Source organism: Akebia trifoliata, chromosome 1, assembly GCF_017979445.1.
Source record: "Akebia trifoliata isolate Shusen 1 chromosome 1, ASM1797944v1, whole genome shotgun sequence".
NCBI classification, from domain to species: domain Eukaryota; kingdom Viridiplantae; phylum Streptophyta; class Magnoliopsida; order Ranunculales; family Lardizabalaceae; genus Akebia; species Akebia trifoliata.
Genome location: NC_141375.1, coordinates 2,442,541 through 2,467,157, shown reverse-complemented (window position 1 = coordinate 2,467,157; position 24,617 = coordinate 2,442,541). Strand labels below are relative to the sequence as shown.

At 35.8% G+C, this 24,617-nt stretch overlaps 1 long non-coding RNA gene across 20 annotated transcripts; it reads left to right on the top strand.

Annotated features, from left to right (window-relative positions):
• The first annotated feature begins 18,276 nt into the window (after positions 1-18,276).
• Positions 18,277-23,172, top strand: LOC147410353 (uncharacterized). Of its 20 annotated transcripts, none has more exons than XR_015176428.1 (7): positions 18,277-18,593; positions 19,697-19,758; positions 19,916-20,013; positions 21,015-21,087; positions 21,791-21,875; positions 22,549-22,603; positions 22,876-23,172. It is a non-coding gene; the product is annotated as an uncharacterized LOC147410353 (long non-coding RNA). The 20 variants fall into 20 exon arrangements; XR_015176414.1 differs by lacking the exon at positions 21,791-21,875 and adding an exon at positions 20,589-20,697 and having other exon boundaries at positions 22,411-22,603; XR_015176425.1 differs by having other exon boundaries at positions 19,916-20,697.
• The last annotated feature ends 1,445 nt before the right edge of the window (positions 23,173-24,617 follow it).

Here is a 24,617-nt window from a genome sequence, read left to right as displayed (position 1 = left end):
TACCCTTCATTGTGCGAAGTTGGATAGAGCAAGGCTTAGGGTGGGTTGGTCTCAGTGGAAGACGCCCCGAAGATTGTTTATTTGGGTGGATGGGTTTCGGTATATGGTACGAATCGAGGTGGTAGGGGATGAAATAGCAAGGAGGAACTCTGTAGAGGATCTGGGGAAAGGAGCTGCAGAAATAATCAGTACAGTGAGAGACTCTACAATGGAGGAGGCTGGTCTACAGACAGAGGGAGGGGAAATTCAATTGGAGAAGAAGATGCCTGGTGATATCGATTTAGATCGGGATTTATCACACTTGAAGGGAAGAGACGTGTATGACAAGCAATCAAACCGGCGTAAATTTAAAATTAATGTCAGAAGCAAAATTCGTGTCAAATGCAAACTCAAAACTAAGCCACGTGGATGGGATTTTAATAACAAGTGTACGGGGAAGCTGTTAACTAAAGCAGCTACCAACCTAGAGTATACTAGGTGGCTGCGGTAGAACAGGATGGTAGAGAGAAGCGGGCCAAATTTAATCGGGCTGGGCTTATGTACTTCAGGGGCCCATAGTCCTGGTGGAGGGCCTAAAAGATCGGAGATTTGAGAAGCCCAGCAGGAACCGGCCCAATTTAGTGATGAGAAAAAGCCGGGCTCGAGGCAGCTTTCAGGCCCAGGTAGAAAGCCCAAGTCGAAGACTAGAAATGTCAAGAATCGAGTAGGCCCAATGGAGATCCGGAAGAAAATTGGGCTGAAGTTTAAGCAGGCCCGTGGGAGGTATATGAGGTGTTGTTATCCAAACGCACTGTCCAGTATAAAACAGTCCATAGAGGAGATGAAATCGAGCTTCTCTCAGCTTCTGACTATAGTAAGCGAGGTTCAAAAGGAAGCTACAAATATTGGGAACAAAAGGAGGGAGATGGAGAAATTGAAGGGGCTTGAGGGAGCAGGTGGGGCGACATATCAGAAAGAAGTAGATGGGAGTGAGATTGAAGCAAGTGATTCCATTGTGCCAGGAGGAAGGGTGAGAGAAGTTGTAGCTCGTTTGAGTAAAATACGGATCAGAGGTAGCTTCGTCGGAAGAATGGGGGGAGAAAGAGGGGAGTCGCAGGGAGGCAGTCCAAGTGGATGTTGGAAGACACTGAAATCTCGACCAGAATTGGAAGACAATTCAGAGGAGAGGTTTCTAGCAGAAGACGATGACTTGGAATTGATAAAACTGATAGGATCCGGTAATCCAGCCGTTAAGAACTCGGGTAAATGGCGCAATATTTCTGGGGGTTCTCAGGGGTTGTCGTTTGATTCAGGGCACTCAAGCAGCTTCGGTTGGTGGCAGGTTAGTCGAGGACTTTTTTCGAGAGAAGGTATTCCAAACTACTCCCTGATTCACTCCGATTTTGTTGTTCTCCCTTTTCTGAACAATTCTGTGTTAGCTGTCGGTCTGGGCTCTGTTTTGTTTTCTTGTAGTTTTTCTGTTTCGGTTAACACGTTTCAAAATCCGTTAAGCTTGATCCATTCCCCCAAGATCAGTGAGTTGTCTCAGAATGAGGTTTTTGAGATAGAGACTAGGACAGATGCCCTCTGTCAATCTTCGTCGACGGTTCCCTTAACTCAGGTTCAGGAAGAGGTTACTGATTTGGTACAGACAGGAGGGTATTTCGATGGACATTGGGCTGATAGAGATTTGGAGGACCCAAACTCGATTCAGGTGGAGAAATTGATAGTACAAACAGAGATGGAAACAGTTGAATGGTTGGTGAGTCAAGCATTGAATATGGCGGAGGAATTTGGAATAATTCCTGAAACAGAAGATAAGGATTGCTCGCTTATCCTAAGAGTAGTTATAGGAGATTTGAAGGATAGGGCATTGCTTGAGGAGGAGATGCAAGAGGTTAGCAAGGAAAGTGGTGTAGGGGCAAAGGAATTGGGGATAGTAAATTTAGATGGTCAGGAAATTCAAACTTTTAGGGATGGTCAATCGAATGAGGTGGTAGTGGTGGCGTCGATAGAGACAGTGAAGAGGATCTCTAGGCCAAAGTTGGCCAGTGAGGTGGCATAATGGTAGAGGTGATTCTTGGTTTAGGTCGGGGCTCTTAGTTAGGTTTCTATGTCGATCAAAATTTTATTTTGGAATGTGAGAGGGTTGGGAGATGGTATGAAGAGGGCGACAGTAAAAGCGTTTATCAAAACAAAAAGACCTAGCTTAGTCACTCTTCAAGAGTCTAAGCTTTCAGTGTGTGATGAGAAGATGATTAAGGATCTTTGGATAGGAAATATTGGTTGGATGGCTCTTCCAGCTCTTGGGAGTGCAGGCGGTATTATTTTGATGTGGAATAAGGATCTGATTCATGTTCAGGACACCTTGATTGGGGCTTTTTCTATCTCCATCATCTGTAACTGTGTGAATGAGGAGTTTCAATGGGTTTTTTCAGGGATTTATGGTCCAACTAATAGTAGAGAGCGACAACAATTTTGGGAAGAACTGGAAGACATCGAGGGTTATTGGGGTAAACCTTGGGTCTTGGGTGGGGATTTCAATGTTATCAGATTCATCAATGAAAAGAATGGGGGGCAAGGCAGCACAAAGGGGATGAGGGACTTCAATGCTTTCATTAACAGATTTGCTTTAATGGACTTACCTCTGAGCGGTAGGAGATTTACTTGGTCAAATAATCAAGCTAACCCTAGGTTGTCCAGATTGGATAGATTTTTGGTGAGCGGGGATTGGGAGGAGAAGTTTCGTAATGTGGTTCAAACGGCAGCTCCTAGCCCCATTTCGGATCATACTCTTATTGTTATTGAGATGGGGCAATGCCGTACTAGTCCAATTCCTTTCCGTTTTGAGAATATGTGGCTTATCCACCCAAATTTTGCAGATCTAGTTAAAGAATGGTGGAGTGTTTGCCCTAGGCTGGGGCACCCAGGAGTTGCCTTCAAGAATAAGCTCAAATTTCTAAAAGAGAAATTGAAGACGTGGAATAAGGAAGAAGTGGGGAGGATAGAAGTAAAAAAAGGGGTGTTACTCAAGGAAATAGAAATTTTCGACCTCAAGGAGGAAGTGGGGGAGCTTGAGATAGATGAAAGAATAAAGAGAACGGAGCTTAAGTTAGAATTCCAAAGAGTGGTCTTGATGGAGGAGATAAGTTGGCGGCAAAAATCAAGGATTCAGTGGCTTAAAGAGGGTGATAATAATACTAAGTTTTTTCATAAGGTGGCTAATTACCAAAAAAGGAATAACCAAATGTCCAACTTGATGATCAATGGTAGAATGGTAGAAGGAGAAGAGAGTATTAGAGAGGGTGTTGTGGGCTACTACAAAGAGTTTTATAGGGAAAGAGAGGATACAAGACCTCGCCCTGACAATATCGAGTTCAATTCGGTAACCCATGAAGAGAGAGAGTGGTTGGAAAGGAAGATTGGGGAGGATGAAGTGAGATTAGTGATTGCATCCATGGGTGGGAACAAAGCTCCGGGGCCAGATGGTTTTACAATAGAGTTTTACAAGCATTGTTGGGATATCATAGCCGAAGATTTCATGAAGGTGGTGTGGGAACTGCAGGATAAAGATTGCTTGGATTATGGTCTTAATAGTACCTTTGTGGCTTTGATTCCCAAGAGAGTAGGGGCAGAAGAGTTGAGTGAGTTCAGGCTTATCAGCTTAGTGGGGTCGGTTTATAAGATAATTTCTAAGGTGTTGGCAAACAGATTGAAAGTAGTGATGAAGAAGTTAATTGGCTTAGAACAAGGTGCTTTCCTCAAGGGAAGACAAATTCTGGATGGTGTGTTAATGGCTAATGAATGCTTAGATTCCAGGAGGAAAGATAAGAGTGCGGGGCTAATAGGAAAAATTGATATGCAGAAGGCTTATGACCATGTGAGCTGGGATTTTTTGAAGTATATGTTGGGTAGAATGGGTTTTGGTTCTAAGTGGATTGGGTGGGTTATGAAGTGTGTTACTTCGGTTTCCTTTTCTATCTTAGTCAATAGCAGTCCGGCAGGTTATTTTAGGAGCTCTAGGGGGTTAAGACAGGGAGATCCGTTATCCCTATTTTTATTTCTTATAGTAACAGAGGCCTTGGGGAAACTGTTTAGGAGGGGAGTTGAGATGGGAAGGTTATCTGGGTTTAGAGTGAATAATGAGGGTCCTCTTATCTCGCACTTGCAATTCGCAGATGACACCTTAGTATTCTTAGATCCTATTAGAGATCAAGTGAGAACTCTTCGGGTTTTGTTGGGTTGCTTTGAAGCAATTTCAGGTTTACATGTCAATCTGCAAAAAAGCAAGTTGTTTGGGGTTTGTGAGGTGCCGAACCTTCCAGTTTTAGCAGCTATTTTGGGATGCCGTAGCGATACGCTTCCTTCATCCTACTTAGGGTTACCTTTAGGGGCTCCGTACTGTAGTAAGAATATTTGGGAGGGGGTTATCGAGAAAATGGAGAAGAAATTGAGTACGTGGAAGGCAAAATATCTCTCTAAAGGTGGTAAGGTTACGTTGATCAAAAGCACGTTAACGAGTATCCCAATTTACTTTTTATCCTTGTTCTCACTGCCTAAATCGGTAGAAGTTAAGATTGAAAGGCTTATGAAGAATTTTCTGTGGAATGGTAACACTGGTGGTAGAAAGTATCATTTGGTGAATTGGAAGTTAGTTTGCACTCCAAAGAAGAATGGAGGACTGGGGATTAGAGGGTTAAGACTAACGAATAAAGCCTTGTTGGGTAAGTGGCTTTGGAGATTCGGGGAAGAAAGAGACAATTTGTGGAGGAGAGTGATCCAAGCAAAATATGGAGAGAAGGGGTTTGGTTGGTATAGTGGTGAGGCTAGAGGAACTTACGGGTGCAGCGTGTGGAGAGGTATCATGAAGGGAGTCGATAAGTTTGATCAGGGGGTTAGGTTCAAAATTGGTTTGGGGGACAAGGTTAGATTTTGGGAGGATATTTGGTGCGGGAATTCATCTCTGTCTACCCAATTTCCATCCTTGTACGCTTGCTCTTTGAAAAAAAATAATTCGGTAAGGCAATGTCTGATCTGGGACGGGAACACAGATTCTTGGGATTTGGGTTTTAGGAGGAATTTCAATGATTGGGAATTGACGGAGGTTGCATCTCTTCTAGATCTCCTTAATTTGACCGAAGTCAGAGAGAACGAACTCGACAGAAGGGAATGGTTCAAGGCTAAGGACAAGAAGTTTTCTGTTAAGTCATTTTATCATTGTTTGCTTCCGTTGTGTGAGGTTGAGTTTTTTCCTTATGTTATTTGGTCCACTCTGGTTCCCTCTAAGGTTTCGTTCTTTTTATGGCTTGCCTCGATGGGTAGAATTCTTACCTTGGATAACTTGATTTCTCGGGGGTGGATTACACCAAATTTTTGTTATCTTTGTTCTAAGGATGGGGAGTCTGTCAATCACATCCTTATTCATTGTTCTTTTGCTCGGGCTATTTGGGTGTTCTTTTTATCTCGATTTCAAATGGATTGGGTTCTTCCTTTTTCTTGGTTGACTCTTTTAAAAGGGTGGAGTTTCAATATCTTCTCTTCGAAGAAGGGGTATCTTTGGACTATCCTTCCAGCCGCTATTGCTTGGGGTATCTGGAGAGAGCGCAACAACAGGGTGTCCCACAGCAAGGAGAGTTCATCTAACAAAGTGATTTTTGAGATTTTGGGGATACTTTTTCTTTGGTCCAAGATGAGTAAGGACTTTGAGGGGGTACGCTTTCGAGATTTGGCTTTTAATTGGGACAACATCGGAGATCCTTAGATTCTTGTAGATCGAGCTTGTTCTTCTACAATTCATTATCTGTGCTTTTTATGTGTATTTGTCGGTTTTATTTTTCGCTTTTGTTGCTTTTCTTGTTAGCTTGTATGGGGGCTTCCTCAGCCACCAATCTTCTTCTTCTTTTCCTTTAATGAAAGTTATATTTATCAAAAAAAAAAGAGAAAAAACTAATAATTCGATCATAATAGGCTCCAATAAGTAGTTTGTAGGCATTTTAAGAAAGGAGCGTCAAAACATGAATTCAATCATATTAGGTTAAAAGGTGGAGTAAGTCTAATATAAAAACCAAACATTAAAGTCCATTGACATACACAACCAAAAAGTAACCTAATATAAAGATATAATTATTTATAATTTCTAACATGGAATTTTTAATGAATGTTGCAAAATATATCATTCTCTGTCAAAACCTTCCTCTTTTTTTTTTTTATATGAGATACATTGACAATATCTTATATATATTATGTGAGTATGGACAAATATAAGACACCATAGCATTGATATAGTACATCAATCTCATACACATTATTATAATATATACATCTTATCTCTATCAGTTCTTAGACGTAGGATCTAACTTGTTCCTTTCATTAGAATCAATGTAGACATAAGAGGTACAACAAAAAAAAATTTAATCAGATACATTTACCTCTAGGCCAATCTTTAAAGAAATTGAAGGTTCTCTATTGGACAAGTATGCAACAGTGATCACATCATTTGCCCAAAATGACTTAAGCAACCCAACATATATCTTCATAGTCCTGGCATGCTCTACAATGTTCAGTTCATGCATTCTGTGATACAATTCTATTAAGATTTCTTAGGAATAATTTTGTTTTCTAATCCCAATCTATGCACACTTTGAGCTCATCACTGGAATACCCTCCACCATTGTCTGACCTTATACACTTTAATCTCAATCCAATTTCATTTTCAACCAAGGCTTTCTACTTTTTGAACACACCAAATACGTTAGATTTTTTGGTTTAAAAAATAAATCCAAAGCTTTTTCTTACATTGTCAATGATGAAGGTGACAAAATAGCGAGAACAACTAAGAGAAGAAATTTTAACTGACCCCTACACTTTAGTGTGAACTAACTACAATTTCTCTAATTTTGGAGTCCTTTCAACTTTTGAGAAACTCATATTCTTTTACTTTCTAAATATGTAGTCTTCACAAAAGTCCAAGTTCATCTCTTTTAACCCAAAAATAATTTTACCCTTCGAGTATGTTACCTTCATCCCCTTCTCACCCATGTGCCTAAGCCTACGATGCCACGTATTAGCATTCACACTTATAGAAATCACTACTATAGAACTGTAGGTCCCAAATATAACATAAAGAGTCTCGTCTTTCTTGCCACGAACTACCACCATTAATCTAAACAAATCTAATATGAAGAATAAAACCCAATTATTGGAGAAAATGAAATTACTTTATTATTTTCTCTCTATATCTCTAAACAGAATTACAACGATATTTATAAAAGAAGAAAAAACAAAAAACCTAGTTCTATTTTAATTGACGTACTTATTATAAATAGTAATATTATTTTTAGTAAATAGTATAGTTTCAATTATTTCCTAAATGGATTAAGAATCCTAAATTTGTTAAAATTCTCTTCTATCACAAGTTCAGAATCACGATTAAATTAGAATTATTTGCGGCCAAGATTCTATAAATAGAAAGTCTAACTTTGACTATTATTTTGGAGGAGTAAACGATGTTGAAATGCTTTTATAGTTTAATGAATGCTTAGATATTCGGTTGCATATCCCTCTGAGTCTTATTTTCAATGCCTTTGGAGTCATTGAATTCCAAGTCAATATGATAAAGTAATGCCCAATTTACTATAAACTATCTATGTAGATTCTCTAAGATAAACTATAAACCCTTTGGTCATTTTCTACGACTCATTTAAGAATGTGGTGAGCATCCCCAACTCTGCAAGTTGCTCTACTAAAATTAGATTTCTCTTTAGCTGTGGAATATGTCTCACATTTTTCAATTGTAAAGACGTCTCATTCGACAGATTTATCTACACATCACCCTTACCAACAATGCTAAAAGGCTTATTGTTCCCAAGATATACTCTATCACAATCTCCTTGTGCATAGCTTTGTGGAATGTTTCTATGGAAAGTAACATGGAATGATGCTTAAGAATCTACCACCCATGTGTAAACATGTATGACAATAGATAAGATCAAAGCATTGGAACCACTACCATCAGAAAGGTTAATTGATTATTTACTTTCTTGATTTTTGATCTCTAAAGGTTTCTCTACATCTTTGTAATTCCTTTTGAAGTGACCCTTCTTCTCGTAATTCTAGCAACCATCTCATTTTTCTTGTGGTATTCTGGATTTGTCGCTTTTCGAGATTGATCAACCTTTACCTTGGTTTCCCCTATTGGACTTCCTTTGTCTTTCCTCAACATTCAAAGCATTCCCTAAAATATCAACTAATCTTGGGGATTTTCCATGTGCTTCCTTGTTTAAGATGAAGCCAACAAAATCATCAAACTCAATTTATCAAAACCAAAAGAATTGGTCATAGCCATTACTAGACTATTTCAACTATTTGGTAATCTAGATAAAATCAATAGGGCCCTAATTTCATCTTCAAAGATAATCTCAATGGATTCCATCTATGTTGTGATTATATTGAATTTATTCGATACTTATAGTCATGCTACCATCGTCGACCATCTTCATGTTAAATAACCTTTTCATTAAGAAACTTTTTTTTTAAGACAGAGGGTTTTTTTTACATCCTTAACAAAACGATCATCAAATTTGCTATAGTATTCTCCTTACAGATATTGAAAGCCACAGACAGAATGAGAGATAATCGAATGGTACCTAGGACTTTTTTATTGAGAATCTCCAGTTTTCATTTGTCATGTTCGTCGGTTTCTTCGTTTTTCCTCCCAGATGATGACAAAGGTCTTTCTGATAAAGGACATCCTCAATTTGCATCTTCTATAGTCTGAAGTTCAAATCATTGAATTTCTCGATTCTTACATTCTTTTTTGTTATTGCTCCCACTCAAATGAAAACTTAACTCTGATACCAGTTGTTAATAAAAACAAGTGCAATCGAAATAAGAAAACGAATAAAAAAATGAATAAAAAATACAATCACACAAAGAAACATAAAGATTTTAAAAAGTTCTCTCATGATTGAGATACATCTACGAGTCATACCAATTCTACTATGAAGAGAAAACTCGTAGTTACAGATTTCACCCTTTCACTTAAAATGTGAAATATAAATACCCCAGGAAACCTAATTAGGATTCTACATAATATTAGTAAAATTATGAAAATATCCTTGGAAAAATTTCTTTCCCGGGCAAAGCCCTCAAACCGTCCAGCAAGCTCAACACCGAGCTTGACTAGTATAAATGCATGGCTTGATGATTTATAATACCTCCTTCTTGACTAGCAATATCAGGCTCCACAACCCACAACAGGCCTTCAGTCAAGCCCTTTGCTTTTTTATGGATATATGATACCTAGATGTGTCATGGTCCCACTTGGTTTCGAATGCAAACCGTGCAGATTTGCAGGATATTGCAATACATGACACAAATCACACGAAGACACAATAATAGCAAATATCTTAAGACAAATTTTATTAGCACAAATAATAACTTTTTTAAAGAGTCCAACTAGTATTACTAAGTTAGTAAGGATTTCACTCTTACTAAGGGTCCTTGGGCTAACCTTGTGGTATTCAAAAATACGATCCGATGCTTCAAGATTGTATAAGAAAAAATTCTAGGAACTTTAAAAAATCAAATCCCAAAAATAATTAATTTTCACCGTTGAATTTTAAGCTTGGGAGTTATGTGGAAGTTCGGTACTAACCATCCAATTTCACAATCTTGGATCAAGCTCAAAAGAAATTTCTTTTTGAATCTTTTTTTTTTTATATGTATTTTTCTAAGAAACTTAGAGAGCTGTGGTGTTATATTTCTAATGTGGTAATCCATTTGAACAAAACAACTCTCGGTAAGGCTTAAAGTCTTACTATGTTATTAGTAGGGAACGTGTTTCACTTTTTTAAAAGGTAAAACATTATACAAAAGAGTTGGTAATATTTTAATTTGAAAAGGCTCACTCGGTCTGCACAATTTTGAGTGCTTGGAGTTTACTTAGGCCCCGTTTGATTCAGCTGCCTGAATCTGCTGTCAGCTTCTGCTGTCAGAATCTGCTGTCAGAATCTGCTGTCAGAAGTTGAAACACTGAAAAGCTTGTTTGTTACAGCTTCGTGAAAGTGCTGTGCTGTTGACCAGAATCTGGTAATTATTGTTTGATACAGCTTATAGAATCTGCTGTTTAGGGTAAAATGACCAGAATACCCTTAAGGTTGATGGAACACTCAAAATGCATAAAAAATTACCAGAATACCTTTATAAATATATAATTACACTAAATATATATAAATATAATAAAATTATATAAAAACTTTTAAAAATAATTTTATTAATTTTAAAATATTTAAAATTTAAAAAAAAAATTATAGAAAATTTTATAATTCTACAGAAATTTCGGCAGCATCTCCTCTTAAAAATGGACATATGAAATTTTCCTGATAAACAAAATACCTGCATAATACGCAATTCAACATTCACATTACATCATATATACATAACATATCTACATCACATCATATATACATAACACATCCACATAACTTCTAATTTACATTCCGACATCATTTAAACATAATAATCATAGTTAATATAATAAGTAAAATTGAAATAAATAAAAACATGAAAAATATACATCCAACAAATGCATACAAAATATATTTTTCATTCTTCTTATTTGACTCTGTTACTTTATCTTGAGGAACATTATCATTGATAATGTCAACTTCATCTGCCCACACAAAAGACCCTGCATGTCTCTATAAAGTAAAATAACACATGAATTAATATCAGTCTAACCAAATATAAATATGCACCCAATATTAATATCAATATAATATTACCTGCCAAGATGGACACCTATAAAACATCCTCCCATAATTTTCTTTTGTTTTAGCTGTGATTAATGTCATCACTCGACCACATGAACAACATGGTGGATGCGTATAATTTGCCATCAATGCTATTCATCATACACAAAAAACATAAATAAATAAGCATAGAATCTTCAAAATATAATTAAAAATATTATAATCTTTATTCCAACATCAAAGAACAGTATTTATAATTACAATACAAAGTAAAAAAAAATTAATATGAAAATGCATCAATGATTGCCAGTAAAAATGGCATCAGCTATTGAATCCCTATGCATTTTCATTGTTTGTTGACTCTGACAACCTACTGATGGGGGAACTGGATACTCTTGATCAATGATCCTGTTTTCTTCCTCTTCCATTGCCCCTTCTTCCTCGAATCGAATAAATTCTTCATCGACAATTGTATGTTTTCTGATAAAATTGTGCAATGCCATGCAGGCTACGACAATGTTTCGTTGTTTGTCCAAATTATAGGAACGCATCATCTTCAAGATAGGTCATTTTGCCTTCAAAACCCCAAAGGTTCGTTCGATCACATTCCGAAGTGAAGAATGTAAATGATTGAACATTTCTTGTCGATCATTTGCCCGTGACCTCCGATAGTCTTGTAGATGGTATCGAACACCTCGGTAAGGTGCGAGATAACCTTCCATGAGCGGATACCCAGCATCTACCAGATAGTATTTACCTATTATCCAAAAAAAATTTATATTGCCTAATCTTGAATATAAATATATATAATTGACAAACTTTTAAATACAGACCTGGTGGAGGATATGAAAAATTTAAATTGGGAGTATTCAATGTCTCAAGGAAGACCCGTGAATCATTAGCCGATCCTTCCCAACCAACCACCACATGAGTGAACAACATGTCAAACGAACATGTTGCCATTATATTTTGCGTGAGTCCCTTATGTCCTCGATATTGCATTTGGTCTGCTATTGGTACAAATGCACTAACATGTGTTCCGTCTATCGCTCCAATACAATCCTACATATTTTTTAATTATATTAATCTATAAACATTAATAAAAACAAATATATTTAAAGTGTATGTATATGAGAAATTACCTTAAAATATGGCCAAAAACGAGGATTGTTACGGATGTGCGGAGAGACTTCATTGAGGTCGGGAGGTACAATCAAGGACATTGACAAGTTCACAATCGCCAAAAGAACTATGTTGAAATACTTGCTAACCGTTTCAAGTGAATGAACAAAACGATCTGCAATTACTCTTTGTCCTTGATTATGTCCTATTATCAATAGGAACATCGCTACTTGTTCCTGAATAGTAATATATCGTTGCATCTTTAGCAGACCCCGTTCCTCAAGAATAGAACATAGATTCACAAATACATGACTTTCCATTCTAAACAATGCGTGGCACATCGTATTATCATTCAATGTTTTTCGCACAAAATCAATCCCCTTGAACGGACAATTACTATGTTCCTCCCTATCTAAGACATTCGCACAATAAAATAAAGAACCTAGGATGGCTCCTCTCGTGCCTAAATTTAAAACACTTGACTCAACAGTATTATTGGTAGCATCATTTGAATCCATGGTATCAGCAGTATCAACAGTATTTGTGCTATCAACATCTGAATCCATTTGACCTGTTTATGGATCCATATTAGTTGTATATACACCCAACTTACAATACACAATAAAATGATATCCACCACATACAACAAAACTCATTATCTACAATATTAATCACAATAAACATCCAATAGTGCAAATAATATCCTTTTATAGGAAAATATAATATATGTCTAACAAAAATTAACATATCCATATAACATAGTATATTACATCATATTAGTGCAAAAAGTAACCAATGTATATTACACCCTATAGGTGCATCATCAAACCGACATAAATATAAAAATAACATGAAAAAATATCTAACAATCTCTCCCAGCCAGATAATCAGTCATCTCGTTCTCCAACCACCTAAGACGAATATCTGTTGATCGTAACCCACAAAAAATCTCTCTGAATTGCTTGTTTTTCATAAACATCTTTAACGCAAAATGATAGAGATCACTGTTGGGGGTTATTTCTGTTAGCTGGTCTAAGAGGTCGATTGACTCTTGAATAGTGCCTTTCTTAACAGATGACTGATTGATAGAAGCAGATGTCTGATTGTTAACTGCATCTACGAGCTTTACCAATGATTGGCCAATTAGCATAGCAGGAGTCATCTTCTGCCTACGACCCTGAGATTGTAGAGTATCGCCACTTCTGCGTCGAACAGGATCTGTGGGTGGGGGTACAGTAGCGGTAGCATCATCTCCTAACTCATCAGCATCATCAAGAGTAAAGTCTAGAGGTGTCTGAGACTCTGGGGGCAAGGTCTCCATGACATCTTCTAGATCATCCCCAAGATTATCTGGTTGGTTTACTGATGTAGATGGCATTGTACCAGATGCAGGCGACCACATCCGGCTACCAGTAGCATATGTGCCTCCAAAGATTACATCTAATTGCTTCGCAAACATCAAAAGCTTCGATCGAAATATTGCATCTTTTGGATGATGCTTTAAAAAATAAAAATTCTAAATTATATATAAAAGAAATAAAAAAAATTTAAATAAGTGAAATAAATAAGTAAAAAAAATATATACCTCTAACCACCCATCCCACCAATCCTCACTTGCATCTAATATACCCGTCTCAACATTATAAGAGACGCCAGTATTTGTGCAAATCTTATTCCAACGTTCCCAAAGTCCTTTTTGTCTATCCCACTTATTTTTCATTTGCCCTCTATCATAGTAAACGCCAGTTATCCTTTTAAACTCTTTCATCAATGTTTCATATCCAATCTTATCAAGTACTTTATGTGGTCTCCTCCCCTTTTTAACTAATTCATAGCATATCTCGACCCAAACTTCATGTTGTTTGGGTGTCCAATCTGCTTTCGCACTTTTTGAATTGTTATCTTCCATCTGTCAATGGTAATAACAACAGTAGTGCATAGAACAAAACATGTCATATTCTACTTCAATCTCATTATCAATCGTTTGTAAAATCTTTAGTTCACAAATAAAAAAAATAACGAAATAAGTAAGAGCAATAAAAATATTGTTTTCAGTCTCACGGTGATGGATTCCATATATATTTTGATTTTTGCACAATGTATAATCAAAGAGAGAAACCAGGAGGCAATGTCAGGCTATCCTATAGATAGCCGGAAGAACGCACAGTTCTCAGTCCCACGGTGAGGGATCCCTGTGTTCTCAATCTTTGACTGTACAGAGTACAGTAATTGATGTGTGTGTGTGCATGTGTAAGATAAAGAAAAGCATTCATGATTCAAATATTCAAACTTTAAAACTCAATTAGTGGCGATTTAGTTCAAACTTAAAAAAAAAAAAAACCATTACAATTTTATAACATCCAACAAACATGATTCAAATATTCAAACTTTAAAACTTGGTGAGACTACCACTAAGGACTCTTTTGCTCAAAGCTAAAATCCAATCCTTACTCGAGCAAACCTTACATTATGAATCATGCTACCATTATGAATCCAGCCCTTATTGGAATTTTAGAAACTCTTGAAGCTAACCATTATAATGCATGAGTATTTAATTCAACCATGAATATGTAAATAATAAACACACCCACGTAATAAACCCTTAAGAAACTCAAACCCTACTAAGTGATAAATACACCCATATGAAATTTCCATTAATAATAAACACACCCATATGTAAATAATGCTACCATTAATAATAAACACACCCAAATGAAATTTCCATGTTTATAGGTTTAGAAAAATCAAACCCAATTAAATAAAATTGATAAAAAAAAAAATTCTGAAACTTGCACAAAACTATAATCAATTAGACCCTAAAATTGATACAAATAAAATTCTGAAATTTCCATGTTTAGATGGTTAGAAAAATCGAACCAAATTGATAAAAAAAAAAATTATGAAATTTGCTTAAATAACAAAACTATAATCACGTAGACCCTAAAATTAGGACATCCATACCAATGACTACCTTGACTTGCTAAATAAGATAAAAATCCCAAAAGACTATTATCAAAAACATAACATGAATCCTACTCACATGAGATAGAACTTGACCGATAAACTTCATTATAGAATCAATTTTAGAAGACTATTAAATCCCAGAAAATAAATAACAAACAAAAAACTACTATTACTTTATAACTTTTTAAAGGAAATTCAACTTCTACAATACCAAGAACATAACCAACTACATCAATTTTTCAAAATGCAGAAGAAAAAAATTCCAAACAAAAAAATCAGAAAAAAACCCAAATAAAAACTCCCTTATTTCAACCCATAAAACTCCTATATTTCTTAGAATCTGCAATTCCGACAAATACCCATATTTATTTATAATGGCGTCTCTAAAAAATCAGAACAATATATACCTAAAAACAGATTAGTATAAATTGAAGAACATAACATATTTTCCTAAACAATGAAACAAAGAAACAGAGAGAAAACTCAACAAAAACAAGTTCATCTGAATCTCTCAAATCAAAACAACCAAAATCTAACTACAAATACCCTTAAATTGAGAAAATAAACCCAATTGCAATTTTCAAGTTTAGTGATCATCAACAAACATTCTACCGACAACAAATAAATAGAAGAAAATAAAAATAAAAAAAATATAACACATAGAACATGAATAAAGTGAGAAGAAAACTACCTCTGTAGAGAGAAAAAGACAGATAAAGAGCTTGATAGAAAGGGGTCGATCACTGTTTTGACAGAGAAATTGAAAATTCCTGACTTGGAATTTCGAATCGACAGTTGGATTCTTCTTCTAGAGGGCTGTGGTATGTAAGATTCAGTTGAGATGAAGATCTGGAGAGATGTCTGAGGTCCTATCGACAAGAACAGCTTCGTGCTGTCAAGAGAGAGAGAGAAAGAGAGAGAGAGAGAGAGAGGATCAGTGGTTATTTGAGGTATTTTCGAGCAAAAGAGATGAGGAGAAGAACAGATCTGTGATCTGTCGAGTAAAAATCGAGCTACTGTGTGCGAAAAAAATTAGATCTGCTGTGTGTAGTTCTTCGACAGAGAAGGGAACGAGAAAACAAATGTATGGCTGAAGAACAGCTGCGTGCTGTCGAGAAGAAGAAGATAGCGATGGAGAACAGATGTGATCTGTTGAGAAGAAGAGATAGCGATGGAGAACAGATCTGATCTGTTGAGGTTCTGTCGCAGAGAAGGGAAGAAGAGAAGCAAATAACAGAGGGGTGTTTCGGTCTTTCAACGTGAGCGGTTTTTCGGTGTTAAATTCACCCGCAAACGCGAATGGTAAAAGCTCCTTTCAGCAGCTTTTCCTATCTGCGTTTCAGACCGTGATTTTTTAACGCGAATTTTTTAACGCGAAATTACCAAACGGTAATTTTGAGGTGAGACGCAGATTTTCGACGCAAAAGCGCAAAAAAGCGGTTTAAAAATCGAAAACAAACACCCGCTTACTTTTCAATGCAGATGGTGTCATGCCACTGATTCATCAATTATCATATAGTGTTGATAAATCATTTTCTAATCGTTTATAGAATTGTGATTTTTGAATCTTCTGTTGACAATGGTCTCAAGTTTCAACCCTTTGATATGGTTCGTTTTAAAACAATCCTAGGTTTATAAAATTTTAAATGGACATCAAATTTTTTTTATTATTTATTATTAATTTTTTAAATAAAAACATACCTTAAGAAATGTATATCAGCCATGCAGGATTTGTTCTCTCTTTGGTTACATTCACTACATGAAAACTGGAAAATTCGACATAAACACGTAGCTGAGAGAGATCAACTGAACTAAACTGAATATGATGGAGGCATGGAATGGGTTATGATGGCCAGAAATTTACCACATTGGAGGGGGTAAACCTGCACCCAAGAGGTAATGGTGGAAAGCGAGGTCTAACCAGAGGGAGGGGATCCTTTGGGGGAAGAAGAAGAGGGGGAACACTCGCTAGGTAGCTCCCATGGCTATTCTAGAAAGGAGAAGCTTCTTAAACCCAATTTCTGGGAGAAATCAAATCCCAAGAAGGAGAAAGCTCGACTAAGGTCTGAAGAGCCCAGATCAAACCATCAAGAGATGGAATGGGAGGAACCAGGACAAACAGGAAGAACAGCAAAGGAAAGAGGAGAAACAAGAATGAAAATCCAAGGACTCAAGGAGAACAACCAATATAGTAACAAGGACAAACCAGGCCCCAACTCAACTGGAAGTAAGTCACCAAAGAACCAAGCTAAATTCCACACCCAAATGAGAATTGCTTTTTTTGCATGGGCTTAGGGATAATGGACTGAGCCATCAATTTTGGTGGGTTTATAAATGGGCTAGATGTTCACTAGACTCAACCCATTCTTTTATTTTCTTAGGCCCGAACCCAATTCTTTGAGTGGAAATAAGTTTATCTTTGAAAATTAGTCAACCACAACCCACAACGCACTAATGTGGGCACCAACTATGGCAATGAGTTGGGTGAGGTAGTGGTGGCAGTAATTGTGACGTTGTAGTAACCAAATTTTTTTTCTTTCTTCCAAAATAGCTATATATATGGTTCGTTCACCAGGTGTTTGATTCCTGATCTCAATGAAAGAAGATGTTTGCTGATGATATGGACGTTTGTTTTGAATGTTAAGCTAAACCAACAAAGGTTGCAGATAATATAGATAATGACCAGATCTTGTTTGATACGATTGCATGATTGGTAAAAAGAAATGACTGAAATATTTAAAAAAGAGAACTTGTTTTTATATGATCGATCAATTGTTTTAAATTTGTAATAATGGGCTAGTACTGCGGTGCATGTAGTGGAAACAAGATGACAAGGATAGTGTCGAGATGGGTAATGGTAGTGCTATTTAATGAAAATCCCTACTAGATGCAATAGTTGACAATGAGGATGATATGGCTTTAAGTATGTGTGTGAAACAATGAATCGATTGCACAACCTTTCAAAAGAGGATTTGACAATGAAAATTTTGACGCCTTGGTCCGTCAAATTTTATGAAATTCGACGGCCTTAGGCCATCAAATATAGACTTTGTCACATTGTGCTAGTGACCCAAAAATCGTGCTACAATAGCTGTTCAAGCAAAGTTTGAAATTTTACTACGGAAGTCATTAACATTTGAGTTTCTGGATTGTATGTCTTTTCCAACAGTTGGTATATTTCGTGTCTCTTTCTTCTCACTTCAACTTGTCATTGGGACCTCGAGGCAATCGTGCAAACGAGTGAGACACGTTTCAACATTTTTAGCCACCCAAACACGCGCGCACACCTGATGGTTGGATGCGCAACTCAAGCTACATCTATACCTACTTTCCATATTATTAGTTTTCTTCCTTGACAATTTGGAACATAACCTAATTATCTTGGTACATGATTTTGAAGGATTGATAAGTGAATTTGTGGTACGAACATCATGGTACAATGATGATAGAAGATACACTACAAAAAAATGGTTATTTTGGAACAGGAGAGTGATACGGATTTTAGCCGTTTCTAATAAAAGATGGTTTTAAACCGTTTTTTATGTTTGGAGCCGTTTCTAAATCGTGACCCATGGGTTTTAATCCGAACCAGACTGAAGAAATCGTCCTTATTCTCTCGTTCTAACTAGAACGAAAGACGAAAGGCAGAAAGAGTTAGATCGAGAGGACAGGGAAGGTGATCTGCGAAAATCCATTCGTCCCTCAATGTCGATCGGTTCTTCGTCTTAGATCTACGAAACCTAAGGTTCGAATCGTCAAAATCCCCTCGTCTCTCAGGTAAGATCTTGATTTCTTTTAATTTTCCTTTCGATCTATCATTTTTTATGATTTTGGAACCCTATTATCGATTCTTAGTTAGATCTGATTTGGTTTGTTAGTTTTCAGTTGAGATCGTTGCATTTCTTAGGTGGAATTCCGATCGATGTAGGGTTTAATGTCTTGTTTGATCTTTTAAGAATATTTTTTGTTTCTTTACTTAGGGTTTTTGCTAATCTCTTGCTTGCTTAGCAACTTAGAAACCCAACCCTATCAATTGGTTTTCCAACACAGAATTCCAACTCAATAGATCTGGGTGGCATGGCACAGTAGGCCTAGAGGGCATGTAGTCCTCTTGGATTTGGGGATTTATAACTCTTGGAACTTGCCTATTTAATCCACGAATTAGAGTTGATTCATGGAAATTTCAAATCCAACTCTATAATCTAAACATGCCTTAATAGTTTTATTTTAGAGAGAATTACAAAAAGATATCGCATAACTAATATTAGAAAAATTATTCAGTGATCCTGATCCTGGATCATGGCAGCATCCTTTTTTTTTTTTGATAATTGGGTATCCCTATGGACAGCAAACCGGGCCCTTTTCTAGGCTTTGCCCAGTCCATAGACCATGGTCTTGTCTAAGAATTAATCTCGGGGCATGTGCATCGCCCACACATCACACGCTGAGAGTACACCCTTATGGGTGGCCACTGAGGAATAATGCTCACATTGGGTATCGATTTTTTTAGAGTGATTTTTTTAACTTCGCTAAATATACAGATTTTTATACAAAAAGTTCATAGAAGTCTACCCAATTTGTATTTTAGAGTGATGACTCATGGTCCGGGTACCATGACCATTAATCGTAGCAGGTAGTTTCTGATTTTAGGGAGAAAAAAGTAAAAGAGACTTTTTTTTTTAATATCCCCTAACAAATTTTTTTAGTAGTGTATTCTTTGAACTTTATGGAAAATAATTGTATGATATTCTTAACAATGTATATGCTAATGCTCCGATAGAGTTTATTATGGACTTACAATGGTGAGGATCACCTCTAAAAGTTAGTGTACTCTCTACATATATTTTTCCATTGTAATTTTTTTTGCAATTTTGGTATAGTTTTCTGCCTTTTTATGGTAGGAGGGAAAATGATGATCCAAGGAGTATTAAAGTGCTAACAGGTATTGCTTTTCTTCTTCTGTTTTCATGCACTCTTCTATTTTAATTCTCTATATATATTTCTAAATGATTTTTCTTAATAAATTCAATTGTCTTGCTACCCTTGCCAAGGCCTCATGACCACTGTTTACATTAATTAATTTGCCTTTTTGATATCAGCCTCACAGAAAACTGTTGATGGACCATCCAGTAAGGACTGGAGAGGTGGAAGAGCTGCTTCATTTAATATCATTCCCAGCAGTGCTGGGGCTGTTAAGGTATGGATTTCTTCCACATAAATCATATTATTTAATGTATCTTAGAAACATCCCCTGTTAAATTGGCAATATTTGGTTTACCCTCTTGACCATAAGTCGATTTTTTGCTCATTTTGTTTATAGGTTTGTTTTTAGTATTGCCTGTTCATTTGATCATTTTGTTGTGACACATCCTCTTAATAACATGAGGATTTGCGAAGTTTGAAAAAAATTTCTGAAAAAAGCAGAGTTCTTGTAGAAACAAGAAACCTTCTAAGACAAAAGCCTATGAGATTGAATTTCAAGGACAAAATATCTCCTATTCCATGGGATTGCCATACTTATTTATATATGCTAATTTAGTGAAAGACCCACTGAATGTGCAATTTTCAAAGTTATAGCAGGTATGTATTGTGTCACCTATAATTTTCATAGTGTCATTTTATCAAGTGATATTTCAAACAAATTGATGCCAAACTGAATGTGGTCATTGTTGAAGAACTTGTGTAATAGGAGGGATTACCTAGTTGTTTGCTTGTAATTGAGTTCTATGTTTTACAAAAAATGCTCATTGTGTTGATGGATGAACATCACAGTTGCAGTGTATTTGAATATGCTTCTCAAACTGGCATTTCTGGCCCTGTGGAATATATTGATAATGACTGAATAGGTGTTGGTTGGAGTAGGAAATTTACTTTTGCAAAGGTACTTTCTTATAATCAAGCATATAAAACAGTAGTATTTTGGTTTTACCTTGAGTTCCATTCTGCTTTGTTACACATGACTATATTAGGTGCATCAAACTATGGGCATTTCAGAATATTAAATTCATTCAAAGGGATATTAGAATGTGTCAATATGAATAATATTTGCAATGGTTGGGAACTGGTCGGATTCAAACCAAGATTGATTGTTTGGGTCCGATTGGTCATTCTCTGCTATTTTAGTAATAAACACAATATTTCAGTTTTTAGAACATCTATTTTTAAGTGTGGATATTTATTTGTAATATAACTTTGCAGGCTATAGTACCATGCAACAGAAAGCTAATCAATCAAAAACACATGGGTGGCATTAGAACCTAGTGTATATCAGGTACAATAGCTTATATGGGCTTTGTTACCTATAAATGAAGCGGGGGAGAAAAATCTTGGAATATCTATATAGTCTTGCAGAATCCTAACAAAAATGATGTCCATTCATGTGAACTTGTTCGATTTCCTATTTTATTCTTTGCTTTTCATTTTTATATGATTTTATTACCAAAGCTGCTACAATTTGCTAATCTTATATGTATGTTTTCATGATTAATTGGTATAGATATAAAGTGCTTCTCTTCCAGAGATGAGGTGCATTTTTATTGCAAGAGTTGTTCGATTAAGTAGACAAGAGAGTCTCTTAAGTAGCAGTCTATGCTTTATGTTTAATCCAAATATGCTTAGGAGCTATCACTCTAGTTGTTTATGAGTTCTATATATGGATCACTATGAGGACTAATGATATGAAAGGAACACTTTAAATCTGTTGAGATGCCTGCCCCATCGTAGGATGCAGGACTTTAGCCACAATATCCATTTTAATAGGTTTACAAGTTATATAAGCACAAAATAACATATTCTGTTATTTGAAATCGCAACTTTTATTATTTTAAATGTTTATATATTTGAGTGATAGTTGTGGTAATGTACTTTTTTGGAGTCCATGCTTGTTTGAATATAAGGTGGTTTCTTCTTTCGATGTGTTAATTGTCTTACATTTTCTACACGATACTGATTTATATTGCTGATCCAATGCTCAGGAAGTTATTTTACTCCAAGCCATGTCCAAAGTGCAAGCAGCCAATCGAGAAAAATCAGGGGTGCATGTATGCATACCTCCTTTAGGTATGATCAGTTTTGCTAGATACTTCAACTAACAATTATTTTGGCGGGCCCTCCCCCACCTACTCCTATGTTTCCATCACAACAAACCATCACTGTTCCAAAGCTTGTTCAAATTATTCTCATTCGTAAGTGACGTAGCTGTGGAAGGCCAGATTGGCCATGTCACCATTGTTCAAGAGAGTCTATGGAAGGCCAGACTGGCCATGTTGCCTCTGGACTAGCCACTACAAAGTTGATGTCAATAGCTTTGTCTTTGCAAGCATCAGTGGCCCCTAGCAGTGGTGCAATCAAAAAAAGACAGTCTGAAGGTGAAAATACAGATATTTAATTTTTTGGTGATTGTAGTATCTGCTATTCCTGCTGTTTCTTTTCTCCATTTTGTCTTCTCTCTCCTTATTATTCTGAAAGTTTATCCATATACTTTTTCTATATTTGTAGAATTGTAAACTAGTTGTCATTGCTTGAAAAAAAAAATTCTGATCCAAGAGATTTTGCAGGAAACTGGCTTCCAACTTTGAGAAACCTTATTGCTCAGATAAACGAGACATTCAGTCGAAACTTCCAAGAGATGGCTATTGCTGGAGAAGTTTCATTGGTTACTTAATTTCATTCCCACGGCTGTTAATAAATTAGTTCCCCTGGTTTTCATTTCGTTTTTTATGATGTATTTCAGATGAGCATGACATGGACTTTGATAAATTTGGGATCCTTATAAAAGTGAAATTCAGGTGAGTCACATTTTGGGAAAATGACTTTTTACTACATTTGTGCTAGTAATTATAACCTGTGACAAATTTTGCTATATCATCATCATCATCATCACCATTATGACCCACGACAATTTTTGCTATATAATCATCACCACCTCTATCCCAACTATATTGACATGAATCACATTCCTCCATCAATAATTCTTTGTAAAATAATAGCTATTTATTGTGGTCCATAGATAGTGAAATAATTGATTAGACAGCTATTTGCATCATCTTTGGTTGATCAGGAGCACTTGTTTCAAACACTCTTTTGAAGGTGCGAAAGCTCATCGTGAGAATATGCAATGTGGTGACACAAAAGAATTCTTTATTTGGTAGTTGCGGCCATTGTGGGGATCTTAAAGAAGATAGGGAGGGATGGGAGTGCTGGCATTGCTTCCTTGTAAGCACTTGTGCTTGTGTAATGATTGTGAATAGTTTATCGATGTATTGTAATTTTGGATTTGTAAATTATGACTCATTACAACTCTTTTTGTGTATAAATTAATGTGATAGAGAACCTCGATGTTCTTTATTTGGATCTATTTTATTTTTGTATATAAATTAATGTGATAGAGAACCTCGATGTTCTTTATTTGGATTTATTTTAACCGTGGGTAATAGGCAAATAGAAAAAAAAATTAATATTAGATATCAATTTATAACAATTTTAGATATCGGTTTATAACTGATGTCTAAAGTATCAGACCTAGGAGATCAGTTCTATAAAATCCGATGTCTCAAATGTTTTTGGGGGTATTGTGTGCTGTTATATAAAGACGCAGATTAGGAAGGGTTTCAAGCCGTTTCAAATTCAGAGATCTGGAACGGTTTTGAACCGTTCCAAATCATGAAATATAGAACAGCTTTCAGCCGTTTAACCTCATTAACGACGCCTCGATTAAAGACGGTCTAAAAGCCGTTTCATAGTGACTTAGGAACGGTAATAAACCGTTCCTAATTTCCATATTTGTTGTAGTGATAGATGATTGGAAGAACAATTGTATTAGAGAGGAATTTGTATTGCATCATTTAGTACTGAAATTATTCATGAATCATATGTTTAGTGTCACCATGTTATAAATTTTTAGGAAATGCTAATTAAAGTGGATTGTTGAGTGGTCAGGGCCTAGAAAGTTGATTCTACGGCCCAATTTATAGAGAATATAAGGTTGAATAATAAATAAAATCCCTTAAAAAAACATAATATGTTGATAGTCAATGATTATTATTATTTTTTAATAAATTGTGAATTTTCAGAATTAAGATAATTAAAGACATGCATTATAATTCAAGACTCAAGACAAAATCACGAATCGAAGACCAAAGTCAACGGGCCCACAATCATCACAACGCAATGACATTAGCGAGCTTCATCTCAAGATTCGTACAATGTTGAGGCATCGTGATTTGTAACGTAACATATTAGGTTTTAGAGTCTTTGTAAAACACGAAAGTGTTCCGAATTCTAAAGGAACCTTAATCTGATCTTTATAAATAAGAGATCAAACCAGACTTATATTATTTCATCTCCTTTTAAATTATGTCATCTCTTCTAAAATTATCTTCTCTAGTTCTCTTTTATTTTTTAATTTTTAAGTTTTATGTTTACTTTCTATTGGAGCTCTGTAAATAGGAGTATTTTGCCATATTCAATTCAAGATTAATAAAGGATCATCATTCTCCCCCCTATTCTCTTTTCTTTTATTTTTATCTTGTTTTAATTAGTCTTACTATGATTTATGGTTAAACTTCCGCTAGAGAGGTTGATGAAGCTCAAACAAGATTATCTTAGATAATTATTTATTTCAATCATGCTTTAATATTTTATTGTGATACCAATTTCTTAAATAGTAATTATTGGATAAAATATTTATTCGTATGATTCTGACAATTTAATCTTAGATAAGTTCAAGTTAAACTATACTTTATTAGATATGCAATGTTTTATCTTTGATTTCATCTTATTAACCATCATCAAAGGATTTAT